Genomic DNA, 10,235 nt, shown 5'->3' on the forward strand with positions numbered 1-10,235 from the left:
CCACCATGCAGACGCAGGTGGGAGACAATGAGTAGCCGTGGGGCTGAGAGTGGGACAGAGCCGATGGTACCATGTCTCCCACTGCAGATATTGCCACTCCCAGCCCCTTCAGTCAGTGACACGCTTCTCGCCGGCATCCCGAGGGGACGCCCATGCCACAGCACACGACAACCGCAGGAGATTATTCTCCTCCCTATTTCCATCACTGCTAACGGAGTTTGCTGCTCTTCTTAGGGAAAAAAGATGTTTTCTTTTCAGGCAGTGGCGTGTTCCCTGAGAATGGCGGCTCCCAGGCTTTTTGTATCCCTCACCCCCTTTTCTCCGTCATCTTTGGCTCCAATGCTCTCTGCTGCCTCCTCTTTCAAGGAGCGAGTGCCTGCTCCCGACGAGGCTTGTCAAAACCCGCAACGCTTTCCCCACATTGTGCGTCGCTCCTTACCAGAACAGGCCCCAGGCCAGTTTATGGATCAAATTGTTTTAGCTGTGGTTTTCACTGGGGGGATTTTAACGCCAGCGCTGGCATGCTCCTTTCGCCCCTCTGGCTGAGTCGAAAATGAGGAGCACGGCTGATGGAGGGCACCATGCTACCCTATCCATGTAGGAGGGTAGCGAGCGATACAAAGAGACAGATACAGCAGCGTTACGACAGAAACTTGACAGGGCCGTTATCTCTCTGCTCTTGCAGGCTGTGGTAGGAGTTTTGATCTGATTTGCTTTGAAACTCATATCAAAACTGCACCTTACATGCTGCAGCCCTTGACTTTCCTCACAATGCTAGTGCTGCTCATTCAAAAAGCTTTTTTTTTTCTGGGACCCCTAACATTAACTGTAAATAAATAAATGTGAAAGTGGATTTGAACCGTTTGCTGTGCTGCACGTCTCTGCTTGCCCATTTCCTTGTAAAACCTATGCTTCTCCCCAGAAGGGTGAATTGTGTTTTTCCATACACACACACACTAGCAGGGCTCAGCTGAGCCTGGACCAGAGCTGACCCGCTCGAGCCGGCACCGCTGCACCCTCCTCCCTGCAGACCGTGCCTGCGTGCTCGGGCAGGTCCGGCAGCACAGGGCTCTACAGCAGCCTAAGAGGTGTTAATTATGGAATGGTTAAAACTCAATTACCTCAACCAGGCTGTGGGCAGGAGTTAGAAGAAGAAAACCTTGCTGTGTGAAATCAGCAGCACCGAGGTGGGATTTCACAGGGGCAGTTGCACAGCTGTGTCTTTGCAGTGACTCGGGGAGCCCCAATTAGCTCCCAGCTTTCAAAAGAGGAGATGATTACCTCATGGATGCTCCTTGTATTCACTTTGCCAGCAGGTTTATTTTCAGAGCAGCATGCTAAAATCATAGGAAAATGGGAGGAAATGGCTTTGCAAGTGCTCAAGGCTGAATTTGCAGCATGGCAGAGGCTGGGAAGAGGCAGATTTCCTGGGGCAAAGCGGTATAAGTTATGTTGAAGGGAGACAAATGGGGACTGGGTACTTCACAGATGCAGAATTGGTGAAGTCCCAGCTCCATCCTACCATAGTCATTCAGTAATTCCCTGGATCCATCTGCTAGGAGTAATTCCCAGCCAGCATGGAGCTCTGTGCTCTCCAGCAAGTCCTGGAGAAGGTCACCTCGAAACTACTCTCCCACCATGGGGTCAGATGTGCCATCACAGGCTGGAGGTATCTTGGGGTGGGGGCCTTTGGCCTGACCCCGCTCTCAGCAGAGTCAACAACACAGCTGCAGCAGGTCACTGGGGTCCATGTCCAAGTAAGTTGGGGCATCCCCGAGGATGGGGATTCCCCAACTCTTGCACGGATAAGGGCTGTTTCATTGGGGGCGGCTGGGGTTTCCCATGCTGCAGCTTGTGCCAGTGCGTTTGGGGCTCTTGCTGTGCCCCTCCGAGCAGAGTCTGGTCCTGGCATCTCCAGGACCCCTTTTGGCAGGGGGAGATGCTATTGAATCCCCCTTTGCCTCCTCATCTTCAGCTGAGCAAGCCCAGCTCCTCCACCCTCTCCTCGTATGCCCTGGCCCCCACCCACCACTGCCAGGGTGTCCCCAGGCTCACTCTGCTTTGGAGATCCCTTGGAGCCCCAAACTGGTCCCAGTACCCAGACGTGGCCTCCCCAGTGCAGAGCAGAAGGGCACGCTCCACCCCTTAACCTGCCGTCCACCCTGTGTCGAGTTGAAAAACAGGATGATGCCTCCAGATCATCTTCAAGTCACCTCATTTGGAGACCCAGAAAAACCTGTCTGGAGTGAAACTGTGCACAGGTACAGGGCTGTCCCCCTGTGCTGGGCCACTGAGCTCCAGACCATCTCACCTCCACAGCATCCAAGGAGCAGGAGCAAAATGATATGTGGAGGCTGCTAGTCAAGCTCTTGCATGGTTTTCTGCTGAGCCCAGAGATGTTGCGGTCATGTAGTGACAGCTCTCCTTCCTGTTCAGTCCCAGGATCTGATCCTGGAGGCTTTTTCTTGTCACACCCTGTACTTATCCATCACCTCACATGATTTGGGAAGTGCCATTTCCAAATGGTTTGGGGATTTTGTCCTCCTGTGGTGCTGGCACCCAGGGAGGTCACAAGTTTCTTTCTCAAACTGGATTTTCTGTTTTCCCTGAAGGGGCAGCACTTGCCTTTCAAGCCAGTCTAAAGGAAGAAGATCTTGTCCTGGTTTCAGCTGGGATAGAGTTAATTTTCTTCCTAGGAGCTGGTACAGTGCTGTGTTTTGGGTTTAGTATGGGAATAATGTTGATTACACACCGATGTTTTAGCTGTTGCTAAGTAGTGCTTACACTAGTCAAGGACTTCTCAGCTTCTCATCCCCTGCCAGTGAGAAGCTGGGAGGGGGCACAGCCAGGACAGCTGACCCAAACTGGCCAAAGGGATATTCCATACCATATGATGCCATGCTCAGCATATAAACTGGGGGGAGTTGGCTGGGGGGCGGTGACTGCTGCTCGGGAACTGGCTGGGCATCGGTCAACGGGTGGTGAGCAATTGCATTGTGCATCACTTATTTTGTATATTTTTAATCATTATTATTATTCTTTTTCCTTCCTTTTCTGTCCTATTAAACTGTCTTTATCTCAACCCACACATTTTACTCTTTTTTTCCCAATCTCTTCCCCATCTCACTGAGGGGGGCAGGAGTGAGCGAATGGCTGTGTGGTGTTCAGCTGCCTACCAGGTTAAACCACAACAGATCTGTATTTTAAAAATTAATTCCTGTTCCTAGTGAATGCAGCTCTGAAAACAGGACTAACGTCAGCATGAGCCTGTACTATGCAATAAATACTATCATCTATTTTAATGTTCAACTCCCCGCCTAAAGCTGCTTAGTGATTTGTGTCCTGTGTCACCATGCGAGCTCTATTCCTCAAGTTAGAATAAGGTCTATAAATCAAGCCTCCCTTTACTCTAATAATAGTAATAAAGATATTATGATTATCCTGATTGAGTGTGGACAATAGTCTTGCTCTGGACTGGAGATCTCCAGAGCTCTCTTCCCAGCACCGCTGCTGTCATGCCGCAGGCCAGGGAAATTAATGACACGATTTAAACAGAATAAATCTCTACCCGGTTCCCTCTATACCTTTCAGGGAAACACCGGATCCTCTCATAAAACAGATGGAGGTCCTCTTACCAACTTAATAAATATATAAAGTCAGAGAAATCTATAGGGCACCAGGTTCTCCATGTGAGGATGAACATCAAACGTTATTCCAGCCTCAGTGCTAATAGTTTTTACTGTAACAGCCTCAAGATACAATAATCTGATGCTGCCTTTAGGCAAGGGAGAAGCGTGGAAGCAAGGAGAGAAGCTGATGCTAAGGGTCTCATTTTGATGGCAAATTTTGGTAACTTGAAGATTTACAACTGAAATCCAAGTGGAGCTGGCATACGTTACTTGAAGAGGACCGGAAAATTGTATAAACCGTATAAAACTCAGAATCGTATGACCGCCTTGCTACTGCCAAGCGTGGGAGAGAGCCTAAGCCCTTTGGGGTGGCTACAAAATTTATCAGTGTAAAAAAAAGTTGTTGTTTACGCCTCTGCTAAAGAAAGAAAAGGCAACCGCAAAGCACATTTGTCCTACAAGTAGTTCAGATATTATTGTGGCTCGGACCTCCCTCACTTGGGCTGCGAGTGCCTTTCAGAGGAGACGATGGTAGAGGTTTTGCAGGAAGAATGCGGCAAGTGGAGCAGCTCCCATCAAATTCAACAGGAGTTTTGTCCAGGAGCACTGGTCAGACATGTCAATCCTATTAGCAGTATTATTCATGGGTCATGGCACAAGGGCTGAGGGTTGAATGTGCTTGTTCTGCAAATTGGACTAATATTGTGAAGACCGTAAAAGAGCGTATGTAACATGTTTGGCCTCTTGCTGGTATCTAAGATTGCAGCGTATTACGTTTCCTTGAAATTACATTAGTTCAGATCCAATTTTATGGTAACTTATGGCTAGGAAAGACTTCAATTTCATTAATAACAGCCACCATCTTTTTAACATTTAATACATCATAAATCACAGCAAAAAATTTTTGCTCTTGATTTGGAATGAGGCAGCTGGAACAAAATTAAATCTGAAACCCCTCGAGTTGGCCAAGGCATGGGCTTGCTCCTGAAAGGTGCTGCAACACCCAGGTAACCTGGCACCCAGCAAAGAGAGAGGCTGCGCTGAGTTTTTGGATAAAAATGCAGATCATGGAGATGGCATTGTGAGGGGTCATCTAAAGCTCAGGTCAACACATCAGCCCCGTCTTAAAACCAGCTGTGAGTGGCTTAAACGCCTCTCATCAGATGGACTGTACACATCAATGCCACACCGCTGGCTGGGGGACAGATTTGGAGCCAGGGACTGTCACATGGCTGTACCAAACGCCACCAGTGCTGTGGCTTTGCTGTCAGACCTCCTGGTGATCATTTTCTTTGCTGCACTTGCTTTTATGGTGACATTGGTGTTGTGACACACTCCAAGTGCGCCTCCATCATGGGCTAGGAGCAATTATCTCCGCAGCAGTAATTTGATTTCAGTTCTTCACCATCATTGGGCGTGATATCACTACTGTACGTGCACCCTTGGTGCAAAAAGGATATATTAGGCACAATTGAATAAGCACCAGCAAATAGCTCATCCATCATCACTCACTGTCCCACGTCCCTCAGAGCTCAGCCTTGTACACCAAGTGTTGCGATCGTCCTTTGACACCCGCTTAAATATACAGCAGTAATAACACAGGACTAATAATAATAGTATTAAGCTGAGCGCTAAAACATGAGAAAGCTGTTTTTAACTGAGTGTGGCGTGATATTTTTGATGCAGGAAGGATGTTTGATGTAAATGTTGCGAGAATAATTCATATTCGGTATGTATGTGAATACAGATGTGATTTGGATGGCATGCACAGGACGTTTAGGAATGGAAATCTCATTATCCTAGCAGTAATTCAGGACTATTAGAGGGAAGCTTAGGGTCTTTAATCAGTAAGACTGTATTAGCATAACAGAGTTAATTGCAATAAAGTAAAAGATGCTGATTAAAGAACACTTTCCTCCATGTAAAATCTGTTACCTACTATATGTAAAAACACCAGTGGGCCAAATTCTGCCTCTGATTTGGTGAATCCTTCTCCTTCTCCCCGAGTCAAGGAGAGAAAAGGTGGGTTTGCCTCCTGTAAGGCTGACCCCGAGCTGCGTATCTGTACCTTGATCTCACAGCGGGAGGAACACAGGCTGCCCGTTGTGTTTGCTTGGCTTCCTGCTCCTGTTGGTGGAGCTTGATGAGGTGCAAGCATCCTTGCACTGAGATCAGAGGCTAAAGCCCCCGCTGAAAATGCACAGCTCTTCTGGCTAATGTGACAAAACTCCAGCTGGAGGAAATAGAGGGGCTTGGCCCTGCTGCAGGGATGTGCCCAATCCCAGGGACAGCCTAGATTAACACCTGCACATCTTCTTTTACCGAGCTGTAGAAATAGTGGCATCTCATAGGGCAACAGCAACCAGCTGCAAGGACAAGGGAGGGAACAGCCCTGGGGCTGTAACTGAGACCAGGGACACTGCTGTCCCTGCTAACCTTCTCCACTCCAAATCCACAATGTCAGACTTAAATTTGCAGCAAGTTCTGCTTGAGCAGCTGTTACCACAGAGTATTCTTGATACGGCGTTTGCAAAAGCATCATTAGTGCTTTTATTATCCCCCACAAAGATACATTGCTTTGGGCCATGTGCTGCAGTCAGGGCAGTATTACCTATATCCCCGCAAATATCCAAGGATCAAACAGTTCATTCTGGATTATTCAAGATTTGGACCAGAATCATGCATGAAGCCATCTCTTTCATAGGATCACAGCACCACCACAGTGCTGGACCTCTCGGGGTCCCTACTCCACCTCCTGCTTTGCAGCAAGAGTCACCTCCTGTCTCATTGTGGGTTGGGTGCTCCAGGCCCTGACCTGCTTGGCATCAGCAAACGAAGCCAAGGACACATCCCTTTCTGTTGGAAAACATTGCGTCTTTCCCCTTATATACAGTGCACTGGGTTTGTTCCCTTATAAAGGCACTTCTCTGGCTTACTTTAAAACCCACCGATCCTGAGATGTCAACAGCTTTGTTAATCTCCATGCCCTGGGGGCTGTTCTGCAAGAAGTGTGGCTGAAAGCAGCAAAGTGCTGTAATTCAGAGAGCCAAGTTCACCGTTGCAAAAATTTCCTTCCAAACTAGGTACAAATAAAACTGCGTCTCTTCCTTGCCCTGGATAGGAAGCCTTGCTGGGAGCTTGACATGCCTTTTCTTTCCTTTTGCTGCCACTTGAAGCCTTTCTCGGATGTTGTCTGAGATGGTCTCTGTATCCTTCTCCACCTGATGCTCAGACAACAGCCGTGCTCCAAGGATGCAACTCGTAACATGCTGGTTGCCCTCCTCTGTGCCCCAGAGCCGCTCTTTACCATTGGAAAGATCAAATACACCTCGAGATAAATATCTTTATTTAACTGTAATTTGTCCTGAAATTGTTCATTTAGGAAGATCATTGGGTTCACATCTGGCCGGGCACTCCTGTGAGATCTCCTCGTCACGATATTCCTCTCAGCCAACTCACTCAGTTCAGTCTTAGCTCATCTCATTGGAAGAAGTGGCCCATAACTGTAATCTTTCTTCTGGCAATGACCACACATTTTTCAGAGCTGGTCTGCTTTGCCTTCAGTTTGAATACAAGGACTTCAGTACCAGCTCTGTCATCATGGGTCTAGCTGCCCTCAGCTGTTTCTGGGCTCCCCTGCAAAACTCCTGTATAACCTTTAGAAAATGGCTTAGAACAGATCCCCTCCTCCTCCCTTCAGAGACCAGAGCTGTACACGGGCAGGATGGCCATCTCCATGGAGAGTGGAGAACAAACTGAAGCAATTTTGCTGACTCCTAATATCTTCTTTCTGTCTCAAGAAATACCTCCTTTTGTTTGTTTGTTTCTAAATCGTTTGGAAAGGGGTAATTAGAAAGGACTATTCATCTTCCCTGGTTGACGCAAGCGCGTCTAGTTCATATAGGAATGGCCAAATGGGGTCAGACATGAAGTCCCACACATCTCCGCCAGCGCATATGGAGCACAAAACTGCTGCAGTGAGACTTTCCCGGTGCCATGCTCGGTGCCGCAGGGCTTCTCACAGGTTCTCTTTGTGTTTAACAGCCTGTGATTATTTTCAGCTAAAAATAACGTGCTCTAAGGCCCTGGAAGAATTAGCTGGCTTTCCTACGCCAAGAAGAAGCGCTGACTTTCTATGTCAGTTCAAAGTTATTCTCAGTAATGAATTAGCCCTTGTTCAGACCACACGTACTTTAATGGGCTCCTTGACTCTGCCTGCCTTGCTCACGGCTGCTTCAGGAGCCAAATGCCAATATACGCTCAGAAGTCAAACGCAGAGTGCTTTCATCTAGGAAAAGAAAACCTATCAACATTGCCAAATTATCCAAGAGGTGATCTCCAACCCTGGCTGGCATAATCAAAGCTTTTGCAAAGCATGCTTTTGTTGTGCAAAATACGTAGGGGCTTAAAAGCGTAATAGCGTGATAGTTTCAAATGCAACCATCATTTCTCCTTATTAAATAAACAACTCATAAGAAAATACTTATTCATTAGCAGGAATATTTATAACGGCTACAGAAGCTACAAAAGGATATTCAGGCTGCCATCAGCAGCTTTGGTATGACCAGAAAAGCATGGGCGGGATCTTTAAACACACAGACTACAAGTATTTTGTTCTGTGTCTACTTAAATCAGAGTAAAAATACACTGACAAGAAAGGGAGCAGATTGACTTTTAAAATTTTCCACGAGATAAACAGCAGCTTTGGCTAAGTATGATCGACTGAATTTTACCTTATGAAAAATTTAAATGTAGTTTTGGAATTCAGGGGTGATGTAAGGATGGCATCAGCCACCATTTCAAACGAGACTGTCTTGTAAATTTGCTCTGCAAAAATAGGCGACGTCTGTTTGTAGTAAGATGGTCTGCTTCAACCTCAAAGTTTAGCTGGAATTTCTCAGGCCAAAATTATAGGGAAGCTAAACCAGAGGTTTTATAAAAGGAGCAAGCTGCAACCTTTTCGTGGAAGAGGGAATATTTTATAGTTAGCAACAAGATCCAAGTGTCACCTTTTTTTATTTTAATCTTATTCCAACCCCATGATTTCCCAAAAATAGACTCTCTCACCAGGAATGTCACGTTCATCTTCATTCAGCTAATGATATTTATACTTTTACATTGGATGAGATTAATTTTCTTATCCTGTTAATGCAGCATGTGATTATTACATATCTTTACTGCATGCATAGACATATATTTTCTGTGTCAGAAAGGAAAGCAACTGGCATTTTAAATTACTGAATGATAATTGTAGATGGCTGTTTTTCATAAAGATTAAGGAATTCCTTTCAATGTGATAAATGGTTATAAGACTCCCTTTTATCTAAGGGACTGACACTAAGTCAGGTCACAAGTAAATTTATTTGACAGTCACAGGTTGTGGGTCTACTGAAGAACATTTTCCGCCCCTCAAAGGCATATGTGTTAATGTAGTGAACATGTGTAACATCATATTATGGAGTAAAGGTACTGAAACTTCCCAAATGATGGTTTTCGGTACTAACACCTTGTACAACTAATGCTACAGATCAGATCTAGCCAGATTTCAATAAGGCCCATTTCACATCCACATCTAAAGAAGTGCAGTCAGTGCCTGAGCAAAAGGGGATCCAATGACAAGTGTTGAAGCAAAGTAAATTATTATCCAGGCATTTTAAGCAAAAGGCTTTGGAAAATCAATATGCAGCCATGCACTGTTGACATATCAAATGCAAAAGTGAAGTCCAACAAGGGAAATCTGCCAAAAAGAAAAGATTTTATCCTGACATGAGTGAAGGAAACACAGACATTTAATCAGGGCAAATGTCAAGAAAGCCAAAAAAATAAGAACTCCCATTCTGCACAGCACTATTTCCCCAGTCATAAAAGCAGTGACTTAAAAATGAGACCCTACTGTTCATGAAACTCTGAAGCCTGACTTGAAGCCTCTTGAACAGACCAGCTCACTGCCTTCAACAAAACCACAATAGACCTCATAACCCTCCAAAGAAAGCAAGAAAAAAAATGCTTGAGTTTGACCATGTTATCAATCTGCACTCCCCCACGTACAGCTTGTTTCTGTACAAGAGCGTGCACAAATATTTGTTTCCTCAACCACGTCAATAACAGCAAAGAAAAACTTGCCTGGGCCACTATTTTTGCCTGGCATGTGGTCTGAGGCATTTGAGTAATACTCTCTCCTGTTTCGCTTCAAAAGAAGCTTTCCCTTCTCTTACATATGGGGTTGCACTCGTCCCTCTTTCACAGGCTGTTTCAGGAGTTTCCCTGAGCCCCCCCAGGATGGAGACCCACCGCTTCCCCAGGGACCTGTCCCAGGGCTGCTCCCCGCTCCAGGGGAAGGTGTGCTACCCCACATCCAACCTGAACCCCTGGGCTGCAATTTGGGGCTGGGGCCCCTTGTTGCATCTCCTGTCGCTGCCAAGAAAGGTTTGGCTCCGACTTCTCTGTAACCGAACAGACTCTACAACCTGGAACCTGAAGAGGGATAAAACGTCTCAAGCATTTTCTAGATTAATTCTTTCTTTTGAGTTTCAGTGGATTCTTCATACACATATAAAGAAAATAAGATTATTTTCATAGCTCTTTCTTTGCTTTCAGCACAAGACT

Source organism: Pygoscelis adeliae, unplaced genomic scaffold (genome assembly GCF_000699105.1).
Source record: "Pygoscelis adeliae isolate BGI_AS28 unplaced genomic scaffold, ASM69910v1 Scaffold139, whole genome shotgun sequence".
NCBI lineage: Eukaryota > Metazoa > Chordata > Aves > Sphenisciformes > Spheniscidae > Pygoscelis > Pygoscelis adeliae.